Source organism: Sinohyriopsis cumingii, chromosome 6 (assembly GCF_028554795.1).
Source record: "Sinohyriopsis cumingii isolate HCF-2022 chromosome 6, ASM2855479v2, whole genome shotgun sequence".
Classification (NCBI taxonomy): domain Eukaryota; kingdom Metazoa; phylum Mollusca; class Bivalvia; order Unionida; family Unionidae; genus Sinohyriopsis; species Sinohyriopsis cumingii.
Window position 1 is genome coordinate 79191159 of NC_142966.1, and position 13069 is coordinate 79204227.

A 13069-nucleotide genomic window follows, 5' to 3' on the forward strand; every position below is an offset into this window, starting at 1 on the left:
CTGTTCTAAATAGGTACCCATAGGTAGCTGTATGTTCCTATCTAAGTTTTTGGGGTTTCATGGTGCTTTTTACCTTTTGGGGAGGACTTTCAAAAATCTTGCCATGTTTGGTCTATATATGTTTGTGCCAAGCTTAGTTCTTCTATAGAGCTATTGTTAAGCTTGATAGAGTTTTGATCTCCTAGCTTGGTTTGTGCAGCTTTGTCTGCTGTTTCGTTGCCAGAGATTCCAATGTGCGACGGTATCCACATGAGCTCGACTAATTAAAGTGATGTGGTGATATCGTCGATTAATTGGCATGCTCTGTCGAGGAATTGTTCCACAGAGTATGTATTGAGAGTTTGGATCGATTTGATAACGCTAAGGGAATCGCTTATAGTGACTGCTTTAGGTATTTTGTTGTCTTTGATCCATTGTAGTGATTCAAGTATAGCCCAGAATTCAGTGGTGTAAATGGAGCAATAGTCAGATAATCTGGATCCCGTTTGTATATTGAATTTAGGGATGACTATTGCTGTTGCTGTTCTTGGTGGGTTGTTTGTTTTTGATCCATCGGTATATATTTTAACATAGTCCAGGTATATTTGGTTGATTTCGTTTACCAGTACAGGTTTTAGTAAGTTTTCTTGTTCTTCTTTATTGCCTAATTTGGTAGCTTCAATGTTAATCCTTGGTGGTTTTTGTAACCATGGTGATTTGTTCTGGTCTGTATTGTTTCTTACCTGTTTTTTAGTAGAGGTATCTTTTCTCTTAGTTCAAGGATTACTTTGCCACTTGGTGTGATAGGTATAATTTTGGGTTTGAAGACAACTTTACACTTATTTTTAACTATTTTGATGGGATGGTTGTCTGGGTGGGTATCTAATCGAATGGAGTATCGGATGAGCAGTTCTTGCCTACGTAATTGTAAGGGTAGTTCTCCTGTTAGTGTTTGTAGTTCTTCTAATGATGTTGAGGGGAGTGTTCCTGTGCATAATAATTAGGCTTTTCTCTGGATAGTGTCAAGTTTTTGTAGTACAGGCTGCTCAGCAGTCGAGTTATATACTTGGCAACCGTAATCCAGTTTTGATCTAATTAGGGTTTTATATATCGTGAGGAGGGTTTCCTGGTTGGATCCCCAGTCAGTCCCTGTGATGTTCCTGAGTAAATTGAGATCTTTGTTACAATTCTGGGTGAGTTGTTCAATGTGCTGTTTCCATGTGAGGTAGTTGTCAAAGAACATTCCTAGGAATTTTACTACTGTTACGTATTTGATTAATTGATTTTGTATATAGAAGTTTGGATAGACTAGGTTATTATTTCGTTTGTGGGTGAACATGATTGCCACATTTGTCCACCCATCTCCCTATGTTGTCTAGGCTCTGCTGGATTCCTTTAACTACTGTGTTATTGGCAGGATTTCCATTCCTCCATATGCCACTATCATCTGCAAATTGTGACAAGTTTATTTTTGCGGAGGCTGCATTGAGGTCAAGGTCGTTTACCATTAGGTTAAATAGTAACGGACTTATTACACTGCCTTGCGGTGTTCCATTTTCAAGTGAAAATTCTTCCGAATGGGTGTTGCCTATTCTTGTGGTAATTTTCCGGCCTGTGAGGAAATCGCCAATCCAGTTGAACAAGAGTCCATTTATTCCAAATTGGTTTAATTCGGCCATTAGTCCATTGGTCCATACTAGGTCGAACGCTTTTTCTAGGTCTAGAAAAACCGCTATGAGATTGCAATCGGTTTTTCTATGTGCGTTAAAAGCGATTTCGATGTCCGTTTCCAATCTGAGAAGTTGGTCAGTGGTGGACCGGTTGTTCTGAAAGCCACATTGATTTATGGAGAGTAGGTTATTGGTTTCTAGGTGGTGTTTTAACCTATTTGCGATTATTGTCTCCATTATTTTGCAAATATTGTTTGTAAGTTAGATGGGTCGGTACGAATGTATGTTGTTTTACCTTACTTGGGGATTGGTATTACTATGGCCTGTTTCCATTTGGTGGGTAGTTGGCCTTTATCCCATATCCAATTAAAGAGTTTGATTATGGCTATTGTTTTATTGATAGGTAGCTTTTTATATAGATAATATAATCGAACCGATCCTTACCAGGGGATGTTTCGTTTTTGGGCCGTCGGGCTATCTCCCATTCATGTACTGTGATGTCGCTATTTAGGTGAAATTCTTTTGTTCCTTGGTCTTGAAACATTTGAGGTTGGGTTTCCTCCATTAGTTTTTGTGTTCTTGAAAGTTTCTGGTGTGGTTATTACTGCTACTCATGTTCAAAAAATGCTTCGCTAGGAGGTCTACCTTATCTTTATTTGTGATGGCATTTTTAATTTTTTGGGCTAAGGTAGTTGCTTTCCCTTTTATGGCTTTTATCTTGTCCCATATTTGTTTTGAGTTTGATTTTAGACTCCGTTTAGAGCAAAAGGTTTGCCATAGATTAATTTTAGCAGTTTTTATAGTTTGAGTGCTTTTTCTTTTCGTTATAATGCTGAAGTAGATAGAATTTTTGGTGCGTTTATATTTAAGGCCCGTTTTTTTTGTCTTTATGTGCTATAGTGCACTGTTTTGTCCACCATAGTACAAGGTTTTTATTTTAGATACTAGTTGTCTTTGGGATGCATCGGTTAGCTGCCTCTATAATTGTGTCCTGTTATGTTATCATAATAAGGTCAATGCTTGGGCTTTCTAAGTTATCTGGATTTACTCTAGCTTGTAATAACTGGAATTGGTCCCAGTTTGCCGGTTGGTACCTCCATTTAGGTGTGGTTTCGTTTGGAATGGGTTGAGGTTTTGTTTGAATATTGATTGTGATGGGAAAATTGTCACTTCCTAACGTATCTTCTTGATCCACCCACCAATTTGTGATTTCAGACAATTTTGGGGTAGTGATGGTTAGGTCTTTGGCTGAGAGAGTGCCATCCTCAGAGTTTAATCTAGTGTTCGACCCATCATTTAAGATGACCAGATTGTTCTCAGTTATCCATTTTTCAACCATTTTCCCTCTTTGATCTTTCTTTTTACCTCACCATAATTCACTGTGTGCGTTGGAGTCGCCACAGAGAATTAGAGTGTTGTTATTGTTATTAGTGATTGCCTTTAGTGAGATTAGGTTGGTAGGGCAGAAGGTACCCCTTGGGTCGCATGCATTTATTATTTGAATGTTTGTGGTTCCTATATTTATCATTACTGACATTATTTCAATAGTTATTGATGTTTAGATTAGGGGGTACTTCTATTATTTCATAGTAGATTAGTGTATCTATCAAAAAAATTGCTAGTCCAGCCCCTTTCTGCCCCATAGGTCTGTTTTTAAAGATTCCCTGGGTATAGCATTCCTAGAATGTTATTCCTAGAAGTCATTGATGATGCAATCATAACTAAGCTTACATCATTCTGCTGAAAAAATTGTCCAATAACAGCTTTAGAAATCATACAGTGTCATGTTCTTTTATTTGTCAGTGTTTGATTTGCAAAGGGACACATTTCTGTTTAGCCAAAGTGAGCAGAGATGCCCCGTACTTGTGTAAACAATGCAGGTAACTTCTGCTATGTTTGTGATTAAGTGATTTTTGCACCACAAAAGCGCAGTATAACCATTGAGAAATCCTATCGCCTTTATATTGGCTGCATCAGTGGAGATCAGAACAAGAGGTGGGCCTCACAAATATGATGCAACACTTGTGCATCAGGTCTTCGCCAGTGTTTGAACAGGAAAAGAAAATCTATGCCTTTTGCTGTGCAAATTGATTTGGAAAGACACAACAGATGATATCAGCAATTGTTATTTCTGTATGGTGCCTCCAGTTGCGATAGGTGTGTCAAAGAAGAAAACGTGGACTGTGCATTATTCAAACATTCCATAAGCTATACGCCCAGTACCCCCAGTACCCCACGGAGAGGGTCTGCCGGTTCCTGATGCACTAGAATCATTCTCACTTGAGTCCGACGAGGAAGATGAAGAGGATGAAACTTTTAGTCTTGAACCATCAATGTCATATGACCCATATTGTCTCCCATCTTCCTCCTCTGAATTACACCTTATAACACTTGGTGAACCGAATGACCTTGTCAGGGATTTGGAACCATCCAAGAGTATGGCAGAGCTGTTGGGCTCCAGACTACAGCAGCGGTATCTCCTGGCAGGTGATGTTAGAGTTTCCATGTTCCGTGACCGTCAAAAGGATTTGTCCCATTCTTCTTCGTGAAATGTGATGTTGTAGCCTGCAACACTGGTGTGATGGCACCCCTGAACATCGTTCATTATCCAGATGAGTGAAGATTGCTCATTGATTCATCGAAGACAAGTCTTAAATCTGTTTTGCTGCATAATGGCAATGTTTTGCCATCCATTCCAGTTGGTCATGCAGTCCATATCAAGAAAACCATTGAAAACAGGAAACAGCATTTGAAATGCATAAACTATGCAGTGGTAGCTTTGTAGCAATTTGAAGGTTCTAGTTCTCCTGGTTGTCTGCAGACTGGAATTAACAAAGTACTGCTGTTTTCTCTGCAAATGGGATAGTCGTGCGAGAGATTCATGCATCAAGAGACATTGGCCACTCCGACATACACTGGAGCCTGCGAGGAAAAGTGTTCAGCATTCACTAGTTGTTGAATCAAGGAAGGTTGTGTTACCACCCTTGCATATCAAGCTGGGTCTGATGAAGAACTTTGTCAAGGCCATGGACAAAACACAAGAAGCTTTCAAGTACATCCGTGGAAAATTTCCAAGGTTAAGTGAAGATAAGATAAAGGAAGGTATCTTCGCTGGTCCTCAGATTCGTGAACTTCTTCGAGATGATTCACTCGACCGTGCACTGCGTGGCAAAGAAAAGGCGGCATAGAGAGCCTTCCAGTTAGTGGCAACAAATATTCTCGGAAACAGCAAGGCAGACAACTACAGGGAGTTGGTAGAAAGGTAGAAACCTTCCTCAAGGCATACACAAGCCTTCGTTGCAACTAGTCATTAAAGATACATTTATTTTGCACTCTCATCTAGATTTGCTTCTACCGAAGGGAGCGATGAGTACGACGAGCGATTTCACCAGGACATTGCAACAATGAAGAAACGCTATTAGGGCAAATGGAGCCTATCAATGCTTACAGGCTGTTGCTGGACAGTGACAAGAGATGTTCCATTTAATAAATACAAGGGACAAGCCAAGAAGCACCGAGCAGACAGTGAATAGACTTAACTATGTACTTAAACATACATAATAGATTTTTGCCTTTTGTTTCATAATATATTTTACTTATATAACCCTTTTGCTGTTTTCTAAAGTGTTACATAAACAGGACTGGTGAAATATTATTATGTAAAGCAAGCATAAACACACGAAAAGACCAATGCTTATAGTTTGTGATTAAAACTCTATAATCTACACAATATACATAGACGTAAAATGTAAAAACTTAAATATCTTGGAAACGGTAGCCAGTCAGTTTTCTTAATTGTCATATTTGAATTCAGCACATCAAAATCCATAATAAATAGCACATTTTATTTCTGAAGCAGACGACTTCTAAAACAATGTAGAACAGTGATATCAATCAGTGGATAGACACTTGAGTACAAGCATCGAAATACTTAAAAATGGTTATTTAAGTAGTGTTTGTTCACACATAGTTACTGCTTGTATTTTGATCGATACAATAGCGCTATATACACACTTTCACGTAAAATTACTTGGTGCTATATATAGAAGTATTACATCATGTTAAAGGAATTATGTGGATACGGCCATGTAATTTTCAGTATTCAATGTTCTGACATTTTGGACTGGTCTGGTGACTTTTCAGGTGTTATTATCATGAATGTACTGCAAAATGAGAGTTGATCTTCCTCGACATTGGCTTTAGCAAATAAGCAATGTGCCATATTGGATAAATAGAGTACGTAAGTAATCATACAATAGCTCTGAGTTCATTATGTGACATATATGATAGTTTGCACCGATCAGCATTTCTGCTTTATTCGTTACTTTCAAGCTTGCATGCCAGCTAGTTTCCTTGGTAAGTTGCTTGCTCAAGGTACCGCACAGGAAATTTTAAGACACAAACGCTAAAAAATCATCAGAGGGATTGGGTTTCGAATTACACTAGATGCACATCAACATTCGTAAATTATGTATCGTCCAGCATATGTGGATGTAAAGATTTACCTGGCAATGTCTGTGCCGTCAGAGATTTACCCCTCGTCTCCATCCTAAACTTTCATTATCAGTTAAAATTTATTGGGCGTATACTTTAGATCAAGAGAAAATAAAATTTAATGGCACATGAATGTGAGGAACTGATTATGTATGCGAGGCACCATCTTCTCAAATATTTGACTACTGTGGCCTGTTTTTTAACATTATGGAAAATGTAGCGGTAATAGAGACCCTTATCCCAACGCATATCCCCTCCACACTAATGCTTGGTACAAGCAATATAAAAACACGGCAACAGTGATACCGCCAACGACGTCTTCTTCCCCAGATATACTTTCATTAAAAAATGTAAAGCAATTTATGAAAAAATTGTAATTAGATCCCAAAATGACAGTTAAGTTTTGGAAAATAGGTCACAACGATCCAGTTTTTGGCGCGTGACACTCCTTAATCAAACAATGCACCTTTTAATGTTAGCAGTTATGGTTATTTATAAGTTACTGCCCAGAGAGGAAAGATAGACACGATTTTTGTTTTGCTAACCTAGTAGAGAATTAATAGGTGTTCTGAACAACTTGCATTTAAAAACGCAATCACATCCTACACGCAAAACATAATCTGGACCACATGTAGAATACTGCACACAAAAATAAAACAACCACGTTTCTATGCCTTATTAGTGGTACCACTTCCTAAGGTCAAACTGCAAAACCAAATCATACACACAGTGGCGCTGCCATCCTTGACGTATAGTCCCAGGGCGCTAGCCGAGATTACTATATTTTTTGCAGGCTACACTTTGACAGAAAAAATCCAATACGTCTAATTATCTATACCAAGAGAAACCTGAAAGATGATTCTTTTCATAAGATATAAATAAGAATTATATTTTTCATTCAGCAGAAAGTGACTTGATCCACATTATATAATGTGAGTGAATCTTTTTTTTTAAAACTGTATTTTCCTCTTGAACTGCGCCAAACCTAGATCTATCGATTAAAGAGATTAAATCCTAAAAGGGTGAAGGGGGTGTCTGAGACTTATTTTGTCTTAAAAGCATGTTGCCTAACAAGAATATTTGTGTGTGACAGAAATACACAATCAATACCTGGTTTAGCTGAGCAGAGCCGTTTTTTTTTTTTTGTATTTTGCCGTGAAAGCAATACGCCCAACAAAGTTACTGGTGTGTGTTAGAACCACATAATAAATACCTGGTTTGGTTGGTATTTAGATTTATACAGATTAACTGAAGTCTTACGGATAAAAGTAGAATATTTCTTTGAAATATTTGTTTGTAGATGAAAAAAGTAATATATATATATATATATATATATATATATATATATATATATATATATATATATATATATATATATATATATATATATATATATATATTTCTTTGAAATATTTGTTTGTAGATGAAAAAGTAATATATATATATATATATATAATATATATATATATATATATATATATATATATATATATATATATATATATATATATATATATATATATATATAGAGAGAGAGAGAGAGAGAGAGAGAGAGAGAGAGAGAGATTCGGGTTCGAATCTCCGTAGATTATGAATTCAAAATTCTCTAACCTGTATGATAGTATTATTTGTATTAAAATATTAATTCTTCTATAGGAATCCAGAGATAGCTACTTTCCGTTCTCTCTGGTGTATATTTATAATTTTCTATAATTAATTCTATATACCTTGATTTCTTTCATAGGAATCGGGAATGTTGATACATAAGAATTAATTACTTGGTCGTCATGCGAGTGTCTGCTACGCACGAGTGCGTATAACACCGACTGTATAACATCATTTTTTGGTGATGTGTACTTAGTCGTGAGGTAATATGGGCTCGTGTGTGCAGGCAAGGCGATGGGTGCCGTTTACCCGTGGACCTGGGTTCAAATCTCCGTAGAGTACGAATTAAATATTCTCTAACCTATATGATAGTATTATTCGTATATATATTTGAGACCGTTTACATTCCAGACAGTTAGTGCTATTTTGCATTATCTCCCTTCATATCACTTCAACAGTAAACAAGATAATTCATACTGAATTTATTTAATTACATTATTTTCTTCTTTTGTTTAAAGAATACATTTTTTGGCAAGTAATATGAATATATTTTCAGACCATATTTTAAGTTATGCAACTTTAGTTAGCATTATGTTGTTTTATTTCGAATAACAGTTGACTTTTCAGACTGGTTTGTGTCAATCACTCCAGTTTCTTCTAGTTCGTGTGATTTTATGTCAAATAAAGTATAATGTTGCAACACATTTCATTATGATATCATTTCTTGTTGAATTAGGATTCTTCGTGCCATTTTGTTTCCTTAAACCATTTCATTAAACACCACGTCATTTGGAATCTGAATTCATTGTGTTCTTCAAATTATTTATTTTAATGCTGCATCATTTAGAATCTGAATTCATCATTCCACATCGTTTTTCAGATCATTTCTTTTCATACAACGTTCTTTGGAATCTGAGATCATTATTTCATTTGTTAGGTTAAATCATTTTATTTCATACTGAGTCACTTGATTAATATAATTTAGGCGGTGACAGCTGCTCAGACAACTACTCGACAAATATTAACAGAGTGACCAGAAACGTTGCAATGAGATTTTCACATTAGATTATATACGGAGTTTTTAAAAACTTAAAAACCAGCCTGAAGATAAAAAATAAAGTTTGGGTCGGAGAAAACGAGCAGATTCAACAAATCGGTCTACGAAGTCACACTGTCAAGATAGCTTTTTAAGCATTATATACCGATGCAAAAGACCCGTTATCGAGGTACCTGTACCAAACTCTCCTAGCGTCACCGGATATAGTTATGCCTCCAGTGTTCCCAAACGTTGTAGAACACTACCGAACCACCCGACCGCGCAACGGTATCCGAGATTTCCATCTACTCCATGACAATGCAACAGCTCATAAATCCCCTTCTTGACTGACTTCCTGAAAGAGCAGATCATCAAAACTTTGTTTTTGTTTATACCTCTGTTCACAGCATTTTCGATAATGGCTCCAGCAACGTTAAAACGGGCACCAGTGTAATAACTTTTAGTCTTGTTTTGAATGCATCACTTATCGCGGCTCCATTAAACAATAACAAAATAGTGGGGCTGCTATTGGCCCAATGATTTGAAGATAATGCTTGTTCTATTATAGGGCAAGCTTGTAGATGGAAGAAATTTGCTCTGTCACGTTTATCATTCAAATAGTGATCAATATGAAAGAGACTTGATGCATTATTAAGGATGCTGCATCATTAGTAGCATAATCTGTGTCATCAGCCTTAACTGATTTACCTGAGATTGCACCAAACCCCTCATACTGAAGTAAATACATACCTTTATACACCGCTTGTATCATACAATGACAAGCTTCATTCATAGTATTAATATCACATGAAAGGTATTGAACCTACTCAAATTCCCAAATTAATTTATCAGTTGGGTCATCTTCAAAACGTTGAAATATGCCAATACATTTGTCATATACCACACATAAAATATCTGTCATGATTTCTCTAGAATACTGATGTGTGTGTGTGTGTGTGATTTGGATTTTTAACGTAGCTTTAATAATTTTTCAGTCGTATCGCTACGATGTCTGCATCATCATCATCATCATCATTAAAATTATAGACGTTTTCGCCCATATGTGCATGTACGTCTGGTTAATGTCAGTAGTGAAATGGGCCGATATAGGGACAATGGAAAAATACATTACAGACCCCCACCCACCCCCGGGACTGTATAGGGACAAGATTTATAGGGACAATGGGAAAATATATTACAGACCCCCCATTGGGCCTGTATAGGGACAAGATGTATAGGGACAATGGGAAAATGCAGTCAAAAACATAGTGTGGAAGTGGAGTTTGTATAGCGTCTGACATCACGTAGGGGAAATTGGTAACAACTGTTGCAACCAGGGGAGGTGACGTCACAGTACTGAGCAAAGAGCGGGTGTACATAAGCAGCAGAGGGGGCGAACAGACCACTGTGGGGAATGGTCACCCTTTTTTTAAACAAAAAAAATAACCAAATATATCCACGGAACAAACCTTTCTCCGTGATGAGAAAAAAAAAATGATTAATATATATTGACCGAAAATGAGGTCCCCCGCCCCCTCTGCTGCTGTAATTTAGTCATTCTGAATCTTCTTGAAGTTTATCTTGATCTGTTTCATCTTCAGCTGTCTCATCTTCATCTTTATTTGTTTTATGTTTCAAGTAATACTCCATTTCTGATGGTGGTTTTTCTATTTTTGGATTTATGTTCTTTCTGTGTTTATAATATATCATTAAACTTCGATATCGATCTCCACCGAAATTTGCACAAATCTGATATAATCCTCTAACGCCGTAGTTACAACCAACACAACTTCGTGGACCAGCATGAGGGTTTTTCTTTAAAATATAATTGTGTTTTTTGCAATATTCTCCACGGCATCTTTTATCACATTTGTTAGTGGTTCCTTGACGCAGCCACGCACAGTTGTTCATTATATTAATGATATCTTTTTAATTAAATTTAATTTTATCATCACCCCTTCTGCTGCTATCCAAAATTTTATCAAGTCCAATACGATATCTTGTTCTAGGATCATGTAAATTTATTGTTATAAACCCGTGCTGAGTTGATTGTGCATGTGAAAAGAAATTTCTGAATTTAATTATATCCATGTCACCGCTACACCAAGTTTGATGAATATTTCGCAACGTATGCGTATCAACTCCATTAAACATAATTAAAATATTACAGTTATCTCTGATCACTTTTGGTATTTGTGTGTATCGCTGAGTAACATAAATCACATCAGTATTTTTATGTCTTCCACGTGAAAAAGTTCTGGCAGCGTTTGATTGTTTGTCCAGCATCACATCATCGTATACAACTAAATTATTAATAAATCCGTCTAAAACATCAACGCTCGGTGCTTCATCGATATCGGTTATAAACTCTATAGCATCCCTATCTTCGTCCAGCATTCTTGCGTTTTCATTGAAATCTTTAAGTACATCATAACATCGTTGATCATCAACTGATGGTGCTACCAAATACAGTTTATCCCATTTTAGCCATCTCATTATCAAATTAAGTAATAATTGCGTCTTACCCGATCCAGATGGACCTATTATTATCATTCTGATCGAATTTGGCAACGCAGGATGGTGTTTAACTGGCTCTTGTTTTAGTGTCGTTGAGAAATCAATTATATCCATATATAAATAATATGAATTTATATTGTTTACGTTGTAAAGTTAAGACTCCAACTAATGATCTATCTACGGTTACAACAAAAAATGCGAGAATAGCATACGGTGGAAGATGTGCAGTATGTAACAGAAAAAAGATTTTCGTTTTTAACCATGAAAGATGGTGGTGATATTGCTAAATTAATGTCAAAATTCCCAGGACCTCCATGGGCTAAATATCCTGGAGAAAAACATCTACCAGGATATAATTATTGTGGTCCTGGTACTCGACTTCATATCAGGCTTGACAATCAGGATCAACCAAAACCAGGTGAGTATCCCATAAATGATATTGATAAAGCATGTCGCGTTCATGATGTGGCTTATAAAAATAAAGATCTCCAACATAGGCATATCGCAGATGTCAAATTGATTCATTCGCTAGATTCCATAAAAAATAAAAATATGAGAGAATCATTAGCTAATTGGTTAGTAAAATCTACGATGAAAGGTAAACTCGTATTAGGGGCTGGTAATTAATTATAAATGGAATCAATTTATTATAGTCCAAGGGGATATTGGAGGGGTAAAGCAGCAATTAGTAAACTCGCTGATGCAGCAAAAGTCAAGCAATCTACTGCTAAAGCGTGGATATCCAAACAAGCAATATGGCAAATTTACCTACCATCACCGAAACGAATTCAGTACGCGTATTTCAATGTTAGTGTTCCTAATGAAGTTCATCAAGCAGATATTCTGTTTTTACCACATGATACTGCACGTAGAAAAACATATAAATACGCGTTAACTGTAGTTGATGTTGCAAGTAGATACAAAGATGCGGAACCGTTAACGACTAAAACATCATCTGAAGTAGCCGATGCGTTTGAATGAATTTATCAACGAGGACCTCTACGATGGCCAAATCTATTACAAGTTGATCCTGGCAAAGAATTTCAAGGTGCAGTATCATCGTTGATGAAACAACATAACGTCACCATCAGACGAGGACATACTGAAATTCACCGTGATCAGGCAATTGTTGAACGATTTAATCGAACACTTGCTGAGCGGTTATTTAGATATCAATACGCGAAGGAATTCATTCACGATAAAAGATCTCGTGAATGGGTTGCAAGATTACCAAGCGTGATAACTGCATTAAATAATGAGATTACTCGAACGACCAACATGAAACCTATTAACGCAATTACCAAAAAAAAAATATACCCGTACAAAGACGTGATTTTTCAACACGGCCAGTATTAGGTAATGTGACCGTAAGATATTTATATGAACGAGGTGAACTTGAAGGTGGTAAAAAAGAGCGACTGATCCTATTTGGGGTATTACGACACACAAGATATCTAGCGTAACAAGATCCACTGGCAGACCAGCAATCTACAGGCTAGATTCAACTGCTCCTCAACGTGGATTTGTGCGTGAACAACTACAAATAATTCCAGAGGACACTCAATTACCACCGCAATCTCTTAACTAGCACCCCTGCGTCGATTACACTCAAGACAGGTCAACATCGTGTTTTCTCGTGTATGGCCAAGATGGTTATCTTTCCTATCTACGGTAAATTGTCTTGGATCATTTTTCAGATACCGCCATAACATTATACAATTACAATTCGCACAATGATTATTTTGCAGATGTTTCAGCATATTAATAA

The 13069-nt window shown here is 36.7% G+C and overlaps 1 long non-coding RNA gene across 1 annotated transcript in view; it reads left to right on the forward strand.

The window, feature by feature from the left end:
* The first annotated feature begins 5782 nt into the window (after positions 1 to 5782).
* LOC149797292 (uncharacterized) overlaps positions 5783 to 13069 on the forward strand; it is a 66188-nt gene continuing 58901 nt past the window's right edge. Inside the window, exon 1 of the long non-coding RNA XR_016421507.1 lies at positions 5783 to 5885. This is a non-coding gene — a long non-coding RNA (uncharacterized LOC149797292). The remainder of the gene's footprint in view (positions 5886 to 13069) is intronic.